Consider the following 20,869-nt stretch of genomic DNA (forward strand, 5'->3'; position numbering starts at 1 on the left):
ATTGTTGCTTCACCTACTACAAACCTCTTATAAAGACTTTCTAGTGAGAGGAACTTGCACATAATTCCTTATATACAAACAATCACAATATCCTCATTATTAATAGGTTGTCTCCACTCACATAGCCTGCAAAATCAGTCACTTTTTGGCTTTGGTTACGTAATATATATTGGGTACCTTCTTATTAGTAATAGTCGTCAATAATCCATAATTAAAACAACTTCAATAAACATCATGTGTCTACATAATAAATATTCAGAATAATAAAAACACATGATAAGGTCATTCTTTGGAAAATATTCAAAATATATGTTTATTACCTTGCCTAAAGAATTAAGTTTCCATTCAGGGGTAGTCCAAGTTTCGAAAGACCAAATATGCATAATTCTAAACAATAAGTTCCTTGAACTATTTCTAGTAAACTGATTCTTTATTAATAAATCAATTTATAAATCTGAAAAATGATTTTCAAATACACTCCAAATCAGATTTGAGGTTACACAAAATTGATTTAAAAATATTAACAATAAAATCAACAGTTTAACTAGAAATACTGTAAGGAACTTGCACACATAATAACATGCATATAACAAAGAATTCAAAGACGAGACACTTACCTCCAAGATTTTAATCTTTGAATTAATTCTGCTTTACAAGCCGATTTTGGTCTTCATGTGGTGTTGGGAACATTCTCGGGCCGAGTTCCAATCGCTGCATTCCTCGTAGATATACATCCTAGCCTGAAACTTGCTCCTCGGGGATACCCGGTTTTCTCTAGAGCATTGGCTCTGATACCAATTGTTATTTCAGATGATATACTACAAGAGGGGGGGGGTGAATTTGAAGGAGTTATGTCTTCGTCGTGTGCAATTACTAGATATATAAATGGATCAAATTATGGAGATAATTAAGTTCGTACTTTTGGGTCGTCGTTTTGCCATAGCTAGAGGTACTAACGATCTCTGGACTAGTAAAATAGCCCAAAGCCCAATTGGACGGATCCTATAAGGTCACACAAAGGGGATAGATCGAGCATTAGAGGACGAGGCCCATCATGGGCCTCATCACTCTAGGTGGCCGGCCATATGAAGGATTAGAAGGAGTTTTGGGCTTCGTTCCTTAGTCTAATTATAATGAGATTATAAATAGACTAGGTGCCGAGGTTTGCATGTAAGCAATTAATTGATCAGTGTGATCAAACCCGAATTAGCAAACACGAAACCCAACCCCTCTCAAAGTCCTCTCTCTCACATGGCTCTCTCCTCCTCCTCACGTCGGTGGTGGTTCGTGGTGGTGGTGGTGGTTCGTGTGGTGGTCGGTTGTCCATAAAGGTGGTGATCGCGGTTTTCCTCAATCACTCGACCAATCTAGTATTGGTGGACGGCTCGTTCGAATCTCGTGGACTAAGTAGAGGAGCAAGACTTGGAGCTCTATTCTCTCCCTAATTTGCCTGTCGAATAGCTACGTGGAATTCACGCGTCAAAGGTATGTTTATGTGTCTTGTGTGTTATACATGTGATCTTGGGATTGGTACTTGATTGAATATGATTCATGTTTTTCCGCTGTGTAGTACCTATAAACTCCTACAGTGGTATCAGTTAGGCTCTTGCATGAACGCGCTAGATCATAATAATACGATTATTTGATGTCCACGTTAATTTTATAATCAATTAAGAGGGAGAAATTAATTTAATTATGGTTCAATTATTATTTTAATGTGATTAAACTTTTGGAATCGATTAAATGTGATTTAACTATGCTCAAAATAGCCATGAAGAGACCGAAATTTAGCCCTAAATTGTTCAAAATTTTCGAACCCCCTAACCCTATTTTTCGAAAACCCTAGTCCTAAAATATGATTTTTGTGCTTGATTTTGATTTAATTCGATTTATTTTATGATTCATAATTTTAATTGGATTGATTTATGCATAAAGGTGTTTTGTGTATGATCATCAATTTAATTTTAAAAGTTAGAATTAAATTAGTATAAATTTTATGAAGAACCGAAATTTTAAGAATGAATATTGATATAATTTTAAATTTTTGGACTGATTTAATTTAATTTTAATAAATATTATTTTAATTAAATTAAAAACACACAAAAAAATATTATTTTGGTCGGCAACCGCGGCTGGGTGGCGCAGGCACGACGGCTGTCGACTAGGTGGCAGTCCGAGAGGGAGGGAGGGAGGGCAGGCGGTCGGGGGTGGCAGTGGGCAGCAGCGTGCAAGCGTTGCACGGCTGCTGCCACGGCTGTCAGAGCTGCTGCCTTGCGGCAGTGGCTGATGTTGTGGCAGCTAGCCAACCACGGTGGCCGGCGATGGTGGCTGGCGGTATTTAAAAAAAAATCTGTTTTGAAAAATTATTTCAAGATAATTATGAATTATTTTGGGATAAAACTAGTTTTATTTTGGATAAGTTAAAATATTTTGAAAATACGATCTTTTATGTTAAAAGATAAAATTGGTTTTATTTGGATAAAATCTTTTATTTTAGGATAAAATCAAATACTCAAAAGTTGGTATATTTGATATTATCCATATTTAAAGTTGTTAAATTGGTAATTATCCTAATTAAAGTGGTTAATTTTGGATAAGATTGATTAGGATATTCTGAGAATATTCCAAAAGGATAATAATTGGTTTAAATAATATGATTATCACATAATTAGATTAGGATATAATTGATTATAAAATTATTTGATTGGCTAGTAATTAGGATAGAATCTCCTAAATTTGTTAGAATAATCATGGAAGATTAAATATGATTTATCTTTCTAGATTAAAATATGATTTGATCTATCTCATGACTAAATTAAATATATAATATTTTATAAACGGTCATGAATAATATATGATATTATCTAATTATGATTAAAATATAAGATATTTTAAGAAATGCGTTGACTTTATTATGAACATTCGATGTTGTAGTTTAGACAAGCATGTTGAGTGATTTATTATATGGCACTTTTATAATATATGATATTATGTTGCTGTATATAGACTAGTGTGGCCCATAGATTCTTAAATACGATATGCGCATCGTGATGTATTTTTGTAATCTAAATACGGTCTGCGTACCGCTAAGTATTTTTGTAAATTTTATTTAAAGTAAATAGAATAGTTATTTAAATAGTGTTAGTCCAAAGAAGCCCATGAAGTGAAGGCCCAAAGGAGCAAGGTGGATGGAGATCCATGATGATTCAAGTGGGAGTTTTTTCATTTCTAGTTTTCTTAGGACTAAGGGGTCATACTATGTCATGATTTATTGCATTAGTAGACTATGCATGTTAGATTTTATTTATGTTGATTGATGATGCGCTAGAGTTCACTAAATAATCACAACATAATAAATCTAGGTCCCAGTAACATTGAGATTGCTTTTCCAATTAAAAACCCGATGCAACCTTTGATGTTTATGATGGGTCATGCCAACGCTGGGTGTCATATTATATCTTAGGGGAGTGGGGGTAAAAAAAATTTTACACTTTTGATTGGTTATGCTCAACAAGGTTACCTAAAGAGTTTAGAACCTTGAAGCAAAGGGAAATAATTAAACATGTGATGATTAATTATTCAACCAAGAGTTACAACAGTTGTAATTAGTAAAGAGTTTACTCACCTTGAAAATGTAATGATTGATGGTAGGGCCAAAGTCCGGTTAATTATTGCACAAATAAAGGATCTTGGAGTCACTTAAATTCAATTTAGATCAATTAAATATTGAATAAAGTGTTTTAAAGTTACCAATGAATGCGTTTATGGTACTTTAATTTTAAATTTAAACATAATTATTAAACTTTGCCTTATTTTGACATAGATGGGTAGCCGTAACAATGATGACAATTCTTTACCTCCAACGATGATAACAAGGCTTAACTTTCTCAACTTCAATGATTGGGAAAGCGAACTTAGAAGTGTTATAAGGAACGAAAATCTTGAATTTTGTTTAGACTTACCAATCGAGGGCAGATTTAGTCCAGGCATGACTCTTGAGAAGCATTTGAGAAATGTTTCAGATTGTGAGAGAATTGCGCATATGATGTTGTCTTCTATTCCAGAGGATTGGGCTAAAAGATTCATGAACTATGAACCTTATCTCTTATTCAAGTGCTTACGTGATGTTTGCTATGGAATTCTAAATTCCCATGTTGATGGAGAAATGGATGAAAACGTCAAGGAAATCATTAATATGGTTCCCAAGAATGACGACTCTTAGACTGGAAGTATTAGGTTTGAAATCTACAAGCCCAAGGGCGAAATTATTTCAAGAAAACTCTTGTCAGGCCAGTCAGTACAGATTCATGTGGATACGATGGTTGAACTATTTGACCGCATGAGTATGTTAGGGAGACCATATGAAGATCATCAAGTTCATGATATAATTCTGCATTCTTTACATGATGGTTTTGACCTCCAGAAACTTTGTCAAGATGATGAAGATTCTGGAGTCAAACTAGTTGATTTACTCAAGAATCATGAAGAGGATTATCTGAGAGGAGAATAAGCCAGTGCTTGAATAAGGATGTCCTCACTAGGATGAAGTGACAGGTAAGAGTTACCTAACACTCTTGTTATAAACATTTTAAACTTTCACTTAGGTATGTGATACCAAGTTGCAGTGCTTAACATAGTGATATTGCGCAGGAACTGCAAACAAGTGAAGCTAGCAAGGAAATGGATCTTGAAGGTGCACTAGGAGTATTTGAGTGACCAGAGATAGCTTCATAGCTTTAAATTTTGATTAGTTCATCATGAGTTTAGAACAATTTCAAGTTTTGATGAGCTACTTTGAAGTTCAAGTATAGAGCTTCCGTATACATTAGTGGATTCCTTTGACATGAGTGAAACATTGATTTCATTCAATGGATGTTGAGACTGTGGTACACTCAAACGTCTAGCCGTAACTGGAGATTATAAAGGGTGTTTCCCGGTTATTTCAGAAGTTGAGTGGGAGTCATGTTACCACAAGATTGGATAGAGTCTACCTATTAAATTAGGAAAGGTGTCATGGCCTCTTGAAGAGGGAGAATTCAGAAAATATGTGGCCGCGTTCAAATGCATTACAAAGTAATCATTTGGTTTTGTAATTCTAACTCAGATTTCAAGAAACGATTTGTAGATTAATATGATCTCAACATGTGATGCAATCACATTATCAAATCGACACATATATTGACTTAAGGAATTTGAATATTGCACCCTTGTCTCAGACAAGTGGGAGATTGAAGGAGTTATGTCTTCGTCGTGTGCAATTACTAGATATATAAATGGATCAAATTATGGAGATAATTAAGTTCGTACTTTTGGGTCGTCGTTTTTCCATAGCTAGAGGTACTAACGATCTTTGGACTAGTAAAATAGCCTTAAGCCCAATTGGACGGATCCTATAAGGTCACACAAAGGGGATAGATCGAGCATTAGAGGACGAGGCCCATCATGGGCCTCATCACTCTAGGTGGCCGCCCATATAAAGGATTAGAAGGAGTTTTGGGCTTCGTTCCCTAGTCTAATTATAATGAGATTATAAATAGACTAGGTGCCTAGGTTTGCATGTAAGCAATTAATTGATCAGTGTGATCAAACCCGAATTAGAAAACACGAAACCCAACCCCTCTCAAAGTCCTCTCTCTCACACGGCTCTCTCCTCCTCCTCACGTCGGTGGTGGTTCGTGGTGGTGGTGGTGGTTTGTGCGGTGGTCAGTTGTCCATAAAGGTGGTGATCGCGGTTTTCCTCAATCACTCAACCAATCTAGTATTGGTGGACGGCTCGTTCGAATCTCGTGGACTAAGTAGAGGAGCAACACTTAGAGCTCTATTCTCAACCTGGTTTTCCTGTCGAATAGCTACGTGGAATTCAAGCGTCAAAAGTATGATTATATGTCTTGTGTGTTATGCATGTGATCTTGGGATTGGTACTTGATTGAATATGATTCATGTTTTTCCGCTACGTAGTACCTATAAACTCCTACAGAATTGTAGTATGTTCCTTGTGCCTAATTTTTGTGGAATATAAACTGATTGCTGTTAGGAAATTAGACAATGCAAAGCGGATTTTACGAGGAAACCATCGAGGGCCCAACTGGAAGTAAAACCTCGACCCACCAAGGGATTTTCAACACAAACATTTCACTATAATAGGGCAATACCAAATTACAACCTATTATACACAGACCTTTCTCACAAGTTCACCAAGGACACTTGCTACTCGATAGGTCCCTATCCTACCCAACCTAAGTCCCACACTTAGATTCACTCGTACTCCCAAAGTACTACTCACAGCTACAACTCGAATTTTAGAGAATTTCAAACTCCTCACACCCCAATACATAAAACACTCTAAACCCTTTTTCCCAATTACAAGATCTCAAAGAATAACTCTAAATACATATCAATGAATAAAGAGATAAAACTAATATCCTGGACACTTAAGATCTGTCTGGAACTTACTGGACGAACTGAAACCAAACATGAATGGAACTTTGACCTGGAGGTTTGACTTAGCTTTGTGGTGAAGGATGAAACTATTAAGCACGACCACTAAGCTTCGTCAGCCTCGACTTTGAATGAATACATATGAGCATATTTATAGTACACCCAAATCATTCTTTTCGTAAAAGATAAGTTTTCTCAAAATATATGTTTAAAAGATATTTACTAAAAATAAGTTTTTCCAAAAATATATTTTTGTTAAAATAATAATAAGATATATTTTCTATAAAATCAGATTTTATTTAAAACATATACTTTCCAAATATATTAACTTATATTTTTCAAAACATATACTTATCATAAAATCATTTTTATTCTAAACTTATATTTTCCAAATATACCAGCTTATCTTTTTTAAAAGATATACTTATCATAAAATCAGATTTTATTCCAAACTTATATTTTCCAAATATACTAGTTTATCTTTTTCAAAGATATACTTTAATAAAATCATATTTTATTCTAAACTTATTTTTGCTTAAAATACTTCCCAAAAATAACTTATCTTTTTCGAAAAGGGATTTATTAGAAAATAAATATCTTTATTCTGTAAAACCAAATCCCTAAAAGATATGCATGTATTAGGTAAATATTTATATCATTAAACCGACCTTTAACGACGTGCAGACATAAGTTCCGATTAGGTTCTGGAACTCTGACAATCTCCGAGTTCCTGACAAGTCAGTAACTCTAATTTTATTGACTATCAGGAGTTCACCTAGGTTCTGTAGACTTATTCCAGACTGAATTTTATGTCCAACATACTGACATGAATCCTAGAGCAATATACTTTGATTTCTCCGTCTTCATGTTGTTTCTTTGAAACTCTTGATCTGGAATCTTGTAGTATTGATTTATTCTAGATCTTGGGGCAACGCTCGAACCGCAGGCCAAGTTCCTAACTGGAACTTGCTATCTTCAACGCAGACCAAGTCAACTCCTTAACTTGTTGTCTTCAAGTTCCTGTTAGGGAACATGCTCTGGCTTTCGTGAGAAAGCCTGCCGAAAGTTCCTTTTGGATCTTGTTAGAGAATACCTTCAGGTTCCTTCGTGGTTTGGTTCTCATGGGAGAACTTGCTTTAGGTTCATTTATTCTCTCTTGTTCCTCTTGAAGTCTTCTATGTTCCAACCCATTGACTTCACCTAAGTCAGTTCCTGTCTTCACATAAACACTTAAGAGAAACATTAGATTAAAGTTTGTTTGTCATAAACAAACTTCAAGTGAGAGAACTAATTAAACTTAAAGCTTATGTAAATACTTCTACACATATACAGCTCATGTATGCATAGTGTACTTACCTCATGAAGCTAACATATGCAAACACCTATTTACATAGTTACCTTCATGGTTCTTTAGCCATCATCATGCTTATCAACCATGACACTCATCATTGTTCTTGTTTCTCTATTGCTTATTGACAGGGTAAAGTCGTATTCCCTAATCAAAAATAATTCCTAAGTCCTCTAACTAAAGCAGATAGGGAAGTAGGGTCGATCTCCACAGGGAAACAAGTCTTTCTATTCCTAATTACCTCAAATAATCTAGATTATGAAGTAACCAATAATTATATTTGAGTATGAAACTAAACTACAAAGAATGAGAATAGGGAGAAAACTATATATAAAGGGATCTAGGGCATAGGTTCACCAATAAATAATATTCCAGGGTAAAATATAATAATCATTCATCAAAGCATACATCAATCAGATTATAAAGGGCTTTCGCTACGTATTATAATCACACAATTAATTTACCGGTATTAAATCTCATCTTTCGAATCTCGACCTAACCATTTATAAATTAACCTGCCTATTGAAACTAGACCTAAACATCAATTCTCATCTGTCGAATCTCGAATCAATATTGTTAAAATCATGCATAAAAGATCTGCGCAAATCTAGTCACAGAGCATTAAACCAATCAATAGGAAATTAATCTAGCATTGATAATTAACAACAATAAATTACCCTTTCATATTATTTATGGATCCCCATAAACCCTAGAAATAAAACTACTCACACATGGTAAAAACTAAACTAATTAAAGCAATAAAATAAGACATGATTAAAGAAATAAAATAAATAACTAAGATTAAGAGAAGAGGAATCGTTACCAAAATAAATCTGGAATTAATGGAAATAATCAAGAACAAGAGTTGAGAGAGAGAATTCTAAGAGAATAATTAAGAGAGTAAAGAAAGAGTAAAAGGAGAAGAAGAGATACTAAAATCGTATTACGGAGGAGTATTTATACTCCGTACAAAAATCCTAAACTAAAACAAATTAAAACGACGTTAAGCGTCAACTAATAAAAACACGCGCTCGATCAGGCGAGGCATCGCCCGATCGGGCGAGCCTTTTTTGCTCCCTAATACTAAACTCGCGCCCGGCCGGGCGCGTCACCGGGCGCCAGCCTAAGCTTCTCCCGCCCGGCCAGGCGGCTCAATTGGGCCAATATTTTGACTACAATTGGGCTCCAATTCTTCGGGCCAATCTGGATTTCCTCTTCCGGTCTTGAATACTCGGTCCAAATGCCCCGGTATCACCTATATCGAGCCCTTAATCACCGGTTCGATGGCTCTAACTATAGAATCTGGTCGTGCTTCTCCAATGTTTGTGATTGCTCCAAAATATCTCGGGAAAATACTCCAAAAGCGTAAATCCCTGCAAAAGTCAACCAAATCTACGAAAACACTAGAAAACACCAATTAGTAATAAAAGTGGCTCTAACGAGCCAAAAACACTACTAATTATGACCAAGGGACGGGGGTAAAATACTGTATAAAATAGACACATCAAACTCCCCCAAACCAAACCTTTGCTTGTCCCTAAGCAAAGATCTCATCAATGAATCAATAAATATGCTTCACCCCAAAAAGTAAAAATCAAGCACAAACGATCCAGAGTAAATCAAATAAACATGCTTTAGAGTCAACCAATCAAATCCATCCAATTACCTTTCTACCCTAACAATTGTCAAATAGAGCAAACCACAAGAGCATATAGAATTCAAGACTAGTGCTCACACACTCAACTCTCATTTTTGTGGCGAGTAAAAGATGTACTCGATCGCTCTCCATCCAACCCCTTTATGTGAACAATGCCCTCCCAACTCACACTCTCGTGTGTATAAAACAATGAACGCTCAAACCTACTAGTCGACTCGAAATATGCCAAATCATAACTTGCATTGATAAACAACACTTTCACATTCATACAATTCTATGCACAGAGGTCAGAAGGTCTTTAAAGCTTGTAATGTAAGGCTAGGGTAAAGGGTATGATAAATTTGGGAATAAGTGAGAGAAAAGCTATGCTTAAAGGAGCCATATCCTAATAAAACCCATGATCAAAATAAATAGTGATCATACATCTCCTACATAACCAACTCTAACATCAACCAAATATACTCCAATCATAATAAACAATCCCAACACTTACAATTTCACTCATAAAAATATAATAATGAAGAAATAGAGTGAATAAACAAACTTTATTTTCCAAACTTGAATTTTTTTCATTGAGGCTCAAAATTATTTTTCTTTGATCAACCTCCAACTAGAACATTTGAACATTGAGTATTTTTTTTCTTTTCTTTTGAAGTTCACTTATTTTTTACATTTTTTTTTCTTGAACTTCTCTATTTTTTTCCATAACATCATGCTTTATTTTTTCAAGAAAATATAACTCTCAAACTCATCAAAAATAAACATGAATAACAACAAAACAACTTCTCAAATCCCACCCAAATTGTGCAAATAATAAGCACACCACAAACTCCCTCACCTCACTCACTAATAGCTCCCCGAAGCCAAGCTTGGGACTAGTAACCAATTGGGCAAAATAGGCTTGTAATGCGGCTAATAAACAACAAAAGGTCAAGGCAACAACATGGGTAGCAAGAAGGGAACAAATGTAACTACAATCACCTGGAGGCTACCTAAAAAGAACAAATTCCTTCGTTCTACTCAATGTGCATAAAATGAATCATATAAATATTACTAATAGTTGCAAACCAATACTCAAATTCATTGACATACCAGGAACTATGGAACTATCACACATTCCTAACCAAATCAACTAGTCAAGCACTATATTCACAAGTAGTTGGACAAAGTTGACGCATGTTAAGGTTTCAAGGCAATCAAACATCAAATCATGATCAACTAATCCACAATGCTTATCATCAAATACCAAGAATCAAAACAATTTTCTCAAGTAAGGGGCACAGGGAAGCATAATTTATAATTCATTGGAACGTATTTTTGGATTTTTTATTTTTCAATTTTTTTTTATTTTTATAAATATAAGAAAGCAATAAAAACTACCCTAGAAAGCAGGAAATCTAACCTAAGAAAACACACCAAAAGAAAAAAAAGAAAAAGAAATATACCAAATCAAAATCTCCCCCAAGCCAGAATCACACAATGTCCTCATTGGCTCGGGAACTAGCCCAGCATAGCTAGTCCTCATCATCCTCATCCATCGAGCCAAAACCTACACCTCCACTGCCACCTGCACCACCTGCACCAGAAGAGCTACCACCAAAATAATCAGCGTGAAAACTCCCTCCCCCCGCCGGTCCCCCAAAAGGAATGTCATGGCCGTACCTGAAGAAAGAAGAATAGTCAGTGTAAATACAACGGGCAGTGGGATCCCTATCGTATCCCTGGGGTGGAGGCTGAAACCAGTCAGGGTGAATAGCGTCTTCGGGAATGTTGCCTCGACGAGCATAATCATCGTACATAGGGTAGAGAGCTCTACCCTGGTTCCTCTCTAGGTACCCTAATCTCTGGTCTATGGAGCCTACCATCCTCCTAAGGTCAGTATGTGAATGCTCGATACGTCCTAGGGCCTGACCTATACTCTGAAGATCCCAAACTGGGTCAGAGTCAACATGAGGGACGGAGTGGGACATGCGAGGTGGAGAGAAAGCCACCTCGGGCTGAGGCTGGGGTGGTGGAACTGGTGGTGGTGGTGCCTTCCCCCTAGCGTTGGCAACTAAAACATCACAAGTGTAAGAAGGTTGCCCTGGGGGAAAGGCGGTCAAGTCAGGACTAGATAGGGGAAAAATGGGCAAAGGTTGCTCGTTCCCAGTCCGAATACACCAAAAGGGTGTTTGCTCGCTATCCGGTCTAACCCACCCCACATCCTCAAAATACCTAGCAATCATGTAGGTATCTGGTCCACAGTTAGTCAGCTGGTGGGGTCCGTCTACTACAAAACCGGCCTTTTTCACTGCTATTCGAGTGATAAGGCCACCTAAACGGATAGGGGTCTTGGAAGTGGTGCTGGCTGTGGCATGCCTACTCAAATGGTGAACTATAAACCTACCTATGTTCAATTTCCCGTACCCGTACACATAGTGTCCTATGAAAGCTAGTTTGTTAGATTGAGCGTTATGGGGCTCGGCCCTACCTAAAAAACACAAACCCGCAAATCTTTGCCAGATTTTTGGGACAGGGTGGTGAATAGGTTTGGTACTAGCATGTTGGGGGTCGGGGGTAGGTAAACCAGTCAAAGCATAATATAAGTCACCCATTTTATAGTCTGCATGCCACTGGTGAGATAATTCAGAATTTAATTCAAAAATTTTACAAAATTCTACAAAAGTTAAACTAATATTTCTATTATTTAACCTGAAAAATAAATTTGGCCCATTTCTACTACTAACAACATGAAAAGTGGACAGGAATTCACAAGTAAGTTCTCGGTATGTAGGATAGTGCATATCAACAAATTTTCTCATGCCAATGTCATTCAAAAATCGTTTTACAAAATCATACAAACCAAATGATTCTAGGGTAGGGCGGTGTAACCACTGAGAAGGAATTACCTCACGACCGATTAAGTGCTCTAGTCGTTCCTTTTGTTCTCGGCTCACAATCCGGATCGTCGGCCAGTACGGGAGTTACAAGTCCGGGTCGTATTCCTCCCTCGAACTGGAGCTCCTACCAAAAATGGACCTAGCCCTCTTTGAAGCCATGTTCAAGAAACGGGTTTTGAAAATTTATTGAATTAAAACTGAAAATTTTTTATATGAAAGTGTAGAGGATGAAGAGAGGATCACAAATATGTAAAGATTTTTGAATTTGGGTAAGAAATGGAGGAGAAATCTTAGAGAGAAGATAGAGAGAATTTGAGTTTTAGAGAGAGAAAGTAATGGAGGAAAGAAGAAATGGAGAAAGAAAGAAGAAAAGAAAGAAGAAAAGAAAGAAGAAGAAGGGGGCGGATACGCTCGCGCCCGGTCGGGCGATCTTCTTTTTTTAAAAATTGTTAAGCTCTCGCGCCCGGTCGGGCGCCAGTCGCCCGGCCGGGCGATCTAAGTTGCCCGATTTTGACCAATTCTCGCGCTCGGTCGGGCGATCTATATTACCAATTTTCCTTTGGTCTCGCGCCCGGTCGGGCGCCCTTCGCCCGATCGGGTGATCTTGAGGTTCAAAATTTCGCCCTTCTCGCGCCCGGTCGGGCGAGGCTTGCCTGATTGGGCGGATAAATTAGTCCGTATACGACGAATTTCGCGCCCGGTCGGGCGAAATTACTTATTTTCAGATCCTTTCTCTCGCGCCCGATCGGGCGAGCTTCGCCCGGTCGGGCGAGCTTCGCCCGGTCGGGCGAGCTTCGCCCGGTCGGGCCCGAGACTAAATCGGCGAAATATTAATTTTCTTCTTTTCTCCAAAATTGGCTAACTCTTTTCCTTCAAACCTGTACAAACACTCATAAAACTCATTAAATTCCCTCATCTCTCCTCTCATAAGAAAAAGAAAATAAAAAAACTAGACTAAAAAACATTAAAAATACGGGTTGCCTCCCGCAAAGTGCTGGTTTATCTAGGTCCCGCACGACCTTCTTACCAAGTATAATTTCTAGGACCCTTGGCCTAACGCTTGATCGGGTGGTTTCTCACCCGGTCTAGCAATGCTTAGGCTGCGATGCGGCTTCCTGACATACCTTGTGGGACGCCAAATCTCCTTATCTGGTGGATCCTCCTTGACTTGGACTAGGGGATCTTCAATGCTACGCACCAAAGATCCTTCTTTGATCGAGGATTGCTTCAAATTGTCATTGCGTTCAACACTTGCAACTCGATCCGGTGGAACACTTACCGTAGGCTCGGTTTGCACACTTTGCTTGATCGGTTCCACCTTTTCATCCTCAAAACCAAGACCAACATTGTAGAGTGCTCTTTCTATTGCATCGACTTCCTTTTGTCATTTGTCTATCTCATCTGAAAAGGATGCAACACAAGATACCGCCTCCAAGGGATCTTTATCAAGAGCTTGGGGCTTGTTAGAATAATTTACAACCACATTAACACTGAAAAATTTCACCTCAGTCATGGAGCTTTTAGGGGCATTATTCAGATTAAAAACAACTTTATCATCCCCTACTGATAATGTTAACTTACCACTTCTTACATCTATGACTGCTCCCGCAGTGTTAAGGAATGGTCTACCCAAAATAATTGGGGTTTGCATATCCTCAGCCATATCAAGAACAACAAAATCTACAGGTATATAAAATTTACCTACTCTAACGGGGACATCCTCTAAAACACCTAAGGGGTATTTGAAAGAACGGTCGGCCATTTGTAGAGTTATATTGGTAGCTTTTAATTTACCCATATTCAATTTAGAACACACAGATAATGGCATGACGCTAACACTAGCACCCAAATCACATAATGCATTATCAATCAAGAGATTGCCAATATGACAAGGGATAGAAAAACTACCCGGATCTTTTAATTTAGGTGGAGACTTATTTTGAAGTACGGCACTACACTCTGCAGTGAAAGCTACTGTCTCTACCTCACTAATAGACCTTTTCCTCGTCAATATTTCTTTCATAAATTTTGCATACGAGGGGATCTGTGTGATTAATTCAGTAAAGGGCACTGTTACCTTCAAATCTTTTACCACCTCCAGGAACTTACCAAACTGCTTATCCAAGTTTGTCTTCAATTGACGATTGGGGAAAGGAAGTTTGATAATTGGCTTTGGAGCATTATTATTCTTGTCTGGAGTAGCCACCTTCTCTGGAGTTGTACCCTGCAATGTAGAATTAGATATGTTAGTATTATCCTTTAGCTCTGCAGGGCTATCAACTACATTGTTTGGTTTAATGGGATCAAGATTAGCATTATTTGATATAACAGGTTCATCAACTCTGGGCATAGAGAGCCCTTCATAGTTTGAACCACTCCTTAGAGTAATTGCAAATGCTTGATCCGTAGGCCTAGTAGGCTGTGCCGGCAAGGCTCCCTGTTGGCGGGCTTGTAGAGTAGCGGAGAGTTGCGCAATTTGATTATATACAATTTTATTATGCGCTAGAATTTGATCAATTGTCGCATCTCTGCTCTCCATGTGCTTTTGCATATTGGCCAACATTGCTCTAATTTCCACCAGAGAAGGGTCAGAAGATGAGGAGGGTTGTTGTGGTTGGTTATTCTGGCTAGCATTGGGATGATAATATTTCTGCTGCTGTTGCTGCGGCGCCGGTGGTTCTTGTGGTAGTGGATTTTGAACATTAGTGCTCCGGTAGGAAAGGTATGGATGATTCCGATACCCAGGATTGTAAGTGTTGGAGTATGGGTTATTCTGCCTATAAGCTTGGAAGGCATTAACTTGCTCCACGAAACTCCTGCAATTCTGCTCCCAATGACCTACAATACCACAATTTTCACAGAAAGCCTCATTAGAATTATTATTAATCGCAGAAACATTAGCTACATTAGTAGTGCTCAGATTATCTAATTTTTGGCAAATAGAGGTTAGTTGGGCCTGCAAAAAGGATACAAAGTCGACACTATGCTTCCCCTTGTTAGCAAATCCTCTAGGGTTCCCATATTGGGAATTGTGTATCGCCATGTCTTCAATAACCTGGCCTGCATCATCAACATCAAGATTCATAAATCTCCCACTAGCTGCAGAGTCTAAAATTATTCGAGAAGAATTTCCAAGGCCATTATAAAAGGCTTGGATTAACTTCCATTGCGCTAAATTATGGTGGGGGCAATCTCTTTGTAAATCCTTGAACCTCTCCCAAGCCTCATATAAAGATTCATCGGCTTCTTGGGCAAAGTTCTGGATCGCACTCCATAGTACGGTTGTTCTCTCTGCAGGATAATACTTGTTATAGAAATTCAGAACAAGAGTTTCCCAGTCAGTTATACCAAGTGTAGTTCTATTTAAACCATTAAACCACAATTTAGCTTTTCAAGTTAATGAGAAAGGAAAGAGAATCTCCCTGATTTGGTCTTGAGTGACCCCGGCTTGCCTGATGGTGTTGCAATATTGACAATAGTCGGCAATGTGAAGATTCAGGTCTTCACCCTTGGCTCCACTGAATTGCTTCCTCTCTATCATCGTTATAAATTGAGGTTTAATTTCAAATTGAACCCCATCAAGAGGCGGAGTAGGGGTGAGATGTAGAAAATTCGTAAGCTTTGGTTGTGAATAATCACTAAGCTTCTTTGGAGCCGTCATCTCTGATTCTACGTCTGGTGATGTCACTGAATCGCTAGAACCAGTTGGAGGATCGCGGTGATTATTGTTATTATCACCAGAATCCTCCAGGATTTGCTTGTAGAGATTTTTCTGTCTATGGAAGGAACGTTTGATCTCAGGATCGAATGGGATGTAACCTGATCTGGAACACCTAGGCATAAACAAAAAAAAAAAACTAGAAGCAAATGTGAGATTTGTCTTAGAGAACTAACGCTCTCTAAGACAAAAAGGGAAATAATCTAGACTACAAAAACAATCAGAAATAAAAATAGAACCGTTTCCCCGGCAACGGCGCCAAATTTTGACAGGGTAAAGTCGTATCCCCTAATCAAAAATAATTCCTAAGTCCTCTAACTAAAGCAGATAGGGAAGTAGGGTCGATCTCCACAGGGAAACAAGTCTTTCTATTCCTAATTACCTCAAATAATCTAGATTATGAAGTAACCAATAATTATATTTGAGTATGAAACTAAACTACAAAGAATGAGAATAGGGAGAAAACTATATATAAAGGGATCTAGGGCATAGGTTCACCAATAAATAATATTCCAGGGTAAAATATAATGATCATTCATCAAAGCATACATCAATCAGATTATAAAGGGCTTTCGCTACGTATTATAATCACACAATTAATTTACCGGTATTAAATCTCATCTTTCGAATCTCGACCTAACCATTTATAAATTAACCTGCCTATTGAAACTAGACCTAAACATCAATTCTCATCTGTCGAATCTCGAATCAATATTGTTAAACTCATGCATAAAAGATCTGCGCAAATCTAGTCACAGAGCATTAAACCAATCAATAGGAAATTAATCTAGCATTGATAATTAACAACAATAAATTACCCTTTCATATTATTTATGGATCCCCATAAACCCTAGAAATAAAACTACTCACACATGGTAAAAACTAAACTAATTAAAGCAATAAAATAAGACATGATTAAAGAAATAAAATAAATAACTAAGATTAAGAGAAGAGGAATCGTTACCAAAATAAATTTGGAATTAATGAAAATAATCAAGAACAAGAGTTGAGAGAGAGAATTCTAAGAGAATAATTAAGAGAGTAAGGAAAGAGTAAAAGGAGAAGATGAGATACTAAAATCGTATTACGGAGGAGTATTTATACTCCGTACAAAAATCCTAAACTAAAACAAATTAAAACGACGTTAAGCGTCAACTAATAAAAACACGTGCCCGATCGGGCGAGGCATCGCCCGATCGGGCGCGCCTTTTTTGCTCCCTAATACTAAACTCGCGCCCAGCCGGGCGCGTCACCGGGCGCCAGCCTAAGCTTCTCCCGCCCGGCCGGGCGGCTCAATTGGGCCAATATTTGGACTACGATTGGGCTCCAATTCTTCGGGCCAATCTGGATTTCCTCTTCCGGTCTTGAATACTCGGTCCAAATGCCCCGGTATCACCTATATCGAGCCCTTAATCACCGGTTCGATGGCTCTAACCGGCCCTGGGCTATAGAATCTGGTCGTGCTTCTCCAATGTTCGTGATTGCTCCAAAATATCTCAGGAAAATACTCCAAAAGCATAAATCCCTGCAAAAGTCAACCAAATCTACGAAAACACTAGAAAACACCAATTAGTAATAAAAGTGGCTCTAAAGAGCCAAAAACACTACCTGCTGATGTTAGAGCTGAAAAGATAGCCAAAGGTCTTTGATATTACTGTGACCAACCCTATAATAGAGAACATAGGTGCCAGTTCAAGAAACCACAAATTTTTACAGTTGAGATTCCTGGTGAATATGAGTTTGGAGAGGAGGAATTGGAGTCAGATCTTGAGGTGGATTCTGAACCAAAAATATCAGTCACTGCTTTAGCTGGAAACCAGTCATTTCAGACTATGAGAGTGAAAGGGTTGGTAATGGAAAGGATATTCATATCCTTATAGATTCTGGTAGTACTCACAATTTTGTTGATGTTAACTTGGAAACAAAATTAGGGTGTCAATTGAACCAAATCCCTTTCCAATCAGTCTCAGTAGCTTATGGAACCCATATACCTTGTCAGTCCATGTGTAAAGGGTTCACTTGGGAAATGCAGGGTCATAGATTTGAGGCAGATGTTCTATTGATTCCTTTGGGAAGTTGTGATATGGTGTTGGGAATTCAGTGGTTGAGGCTGTTGGGCCCTATATATTGGGATTTCCAACAGTTAAGGATGGAGTTTACTTTGAAAAAAGTAAAGTTTGTGTTGAAGGGAAATCCTTCTAAGAGGCTTGCAGTTTTGGAAGGGAAACCTGATGAAAAGGTTTTTATGTCTGCGGCACAGTTGTGTATTCTGCAGGTATTTGAGGTTAGTTATGACAAGGAACAGGACACATTTGAATTGTCTCATTCTTCTGAATTAACTGATTTAAGGCAACAGTTTAGTGTGGTGTTTGATGAACCTACTAATTTGCCACCTGAGAGATGAGTATTTGATCACTCAATTCCCTTAGTTCCTGGGAGCACTCCAGTGAACATAAGACCTTATAGATATCCTTTGAAACAAAGGGACATCATTTAACACAATTGGTACAAGAGATGCTGGACAGGGGAATTATACAGAATAGTTCAAGTCCCTTTGCTTCACCTGTAGTTCTGGTTGGTAAGAAAGATGGCACTTGGAGATTGTGTGTAGATTACAGGTAGCTTAATAACAGGACTGTCAAGAACAAATTTCCAATTCCAGTTATAGATGAGTTGATTGATGAATTAGCAGGGGGTAGAGTTTTTACTAAGTTGGATTTAAAAGTTGGTTACCATCAGATGAGGGTGAATCCAAGTGATGTGTTTAAGACAGCTTTCAAAACTCATACAGGTCATTATGAGTTTTTAGTCATGCCATTTGAACTGACTAATGCTCCTGCATCTTTTCAAGGTTGGATGAACCATGTTTTCAGGCCACTTTTGAGGAACTATGTACTTGTCTTTTTTGATGATATCTTGGTTTACAGTAAGACCTTGAAGGAACATTGGAAGCACTTAGCTGAGGTGTTTTCTTTGATGAAGGAAAACTGTATGTTCATTAAGGAGAGCAAATGCATCTTTACTACAAACAAGGTGGAGTACTTGGGACATTATATTACAGAAAATGGTGTAGAGACAGACCCAAAGAAGGTGGCTGCAGTCTATAGTTGGCCCACTCAATCTAATGTCAAAGAACTTAGAAGTTTTTTAGGATTGACTGGTTATTACAGAAAGTTTGTGAAAGGATATACAGTCTTGAGCAATCCTTTAACTGATCAGTTAAAGAAAAATGGTTATAATTGGACTGAAGAAGCACAAACAGCTTTTGAGTTACTAAAAGCTGCTTTGGTTTCAGCTTCAGTCTTGGCTATTCCAGATTTTTCTAAACAGTTTATTCTGGAAACTGATGCTTCTAAGTCTGGTATTGGGGTTGTGTTAATGCAGGAAGGGCATCCCTTAGCTTATATTAGCAGAGCACTGGGTCCAAAATGGCAAAAACTTTCTGTTTATGACAAGGAATTGCTAGCTATAGTCTTTGCAGTTCAGAAATGGGAGCGGTATCTTGTTGGGGGCCATTTTATCATCAAGACAGATCAGAAGAGTCTCAAATGGTTGCTGCAACAAAAGATTTCAACTCCATTTCAACAATTCTAGTTATCAAAACTGATGGGTTTTGATTATGAAATACAGTATAAGTGTGGGAAGGAGAATGTAGCAGCTGATGCTTTGTCCAGGCTACAAGGTTCTGAGATTTTGTGTTTGGCTGTGACAGTGTTAGATTCAAATTTGGGATCTCTCATTGCTTCCAGTTATCAGTTGGATGACAATTATACTGCCATCATACAGAGTTTACAAAATGGAGTTTTGGTTACAAGTTTTCAATGGGATGGAACTCTTCTAAGAAGGAAAGGAAAAATAGTTGTAGGTCTTGACAACCAACTTAGACATAAAATCTTGTCTTGGCATCATAAGTCTCCTGAGAGTGGACATAGTGGTAGGGAACTGACATTGAGAAGAGTAAAAAGACTGTTTTGCTGGAGAGGGTTAACCAAGGATGTGAGCTCTTTTGTGAGGAAGTGTGTTGTGTGTCAAGCTGCAAAATATGATACATCTGCTTCTCCTGGTCATTTGCAGCCTTTGCCAATCCCTGAAGAAGTTTGGATGGACATTTCTATGGACTTCATTATAGGCCTTCCTAAGTCTGCTGGAAAGGAGGTTATTTTTGTGGTAGTTGACAGGCTGAGTAAGTATGCTCACTTCATGGCTTTGTCTCATCCTTTTACTGCACTCCAAGTGGCTCAGTGTTACTTAGACAATTTTTTAAGTTACATGGATGGCCTAGATCCATTGTAAGTGACAGGGATTCTGTATTTTTGAGTCAATTTTGGAAGGGATTGTTTACTTTGCATGGCACAGAGTTGTTGTTGTCTACTGCATATCACCCTCAGACAGATGGTAAAACTGAGGTGGTCAATAGATGTCTTGAGGCTTACTTAAGGTGTATGACAGGTGATCAACCTCAGGAATGGCACAAGTGGTTGTCCTTGGCTGAATGGTGGTATAACACCCATTTTCATACTGCTATTCAACTGACCCCTTATGAGGTGGTGTATAATCAGCCTCCTCCCTTGCATTTACCTTCTTTAGCTGGAGAGGTAAAGAATGATGAGCTTGACAGAAGCCTACAGAGGAGAGAAAGAATGATTGCAGACTTGAAATTCTATCTAGCAAGAGCTCAGAATAGGATGAAAGCTCAAGCTGACAAGCATAGATCTGAGAGGTCTTTTGTGGTAGGAGATTGGGTCTGGTTAAAGTTGCAATCATACAGACAACATTCAGTCCAGAGGAGAGGAAATCAGAAGTTGTCTTACCAGTTTTATGGACCCTTT

General features: G+C 38.0%; 1 non-coding gene across 1 annotated transcript; it reads left to right on the forward strand.

The window, feature by feature from the left end:
- Positions 1 to 15,495: 15,495 nt before the first annotated feature.
- LOC145629628 (small nucleolar RNA R71) lies at positions 15,496 to 15,602 on the forward strand. The gene has a single exon (XR_014111790.1). It is a non-coding gene; the product is annotated as a small nucleolar RNA R71 (small nucleolar RNA).
- Positions 15,603 to 20,869: the final 5,267 nt, after the last annotated feature.

Source organism: Chenopodium album, chromosome 4 (genome assembly GCF_948465745.1).
Source record: "Chenopodium album chromosome 4, dcCheAlbu1.1, whole genome shotgun sequence".
NCBI lineage: Eukaryota > Viridiplantae > Streptophyta > Magnoliopsida > Caryophyllales > Amaranthaceae > Chenopodium > Chenopodium album.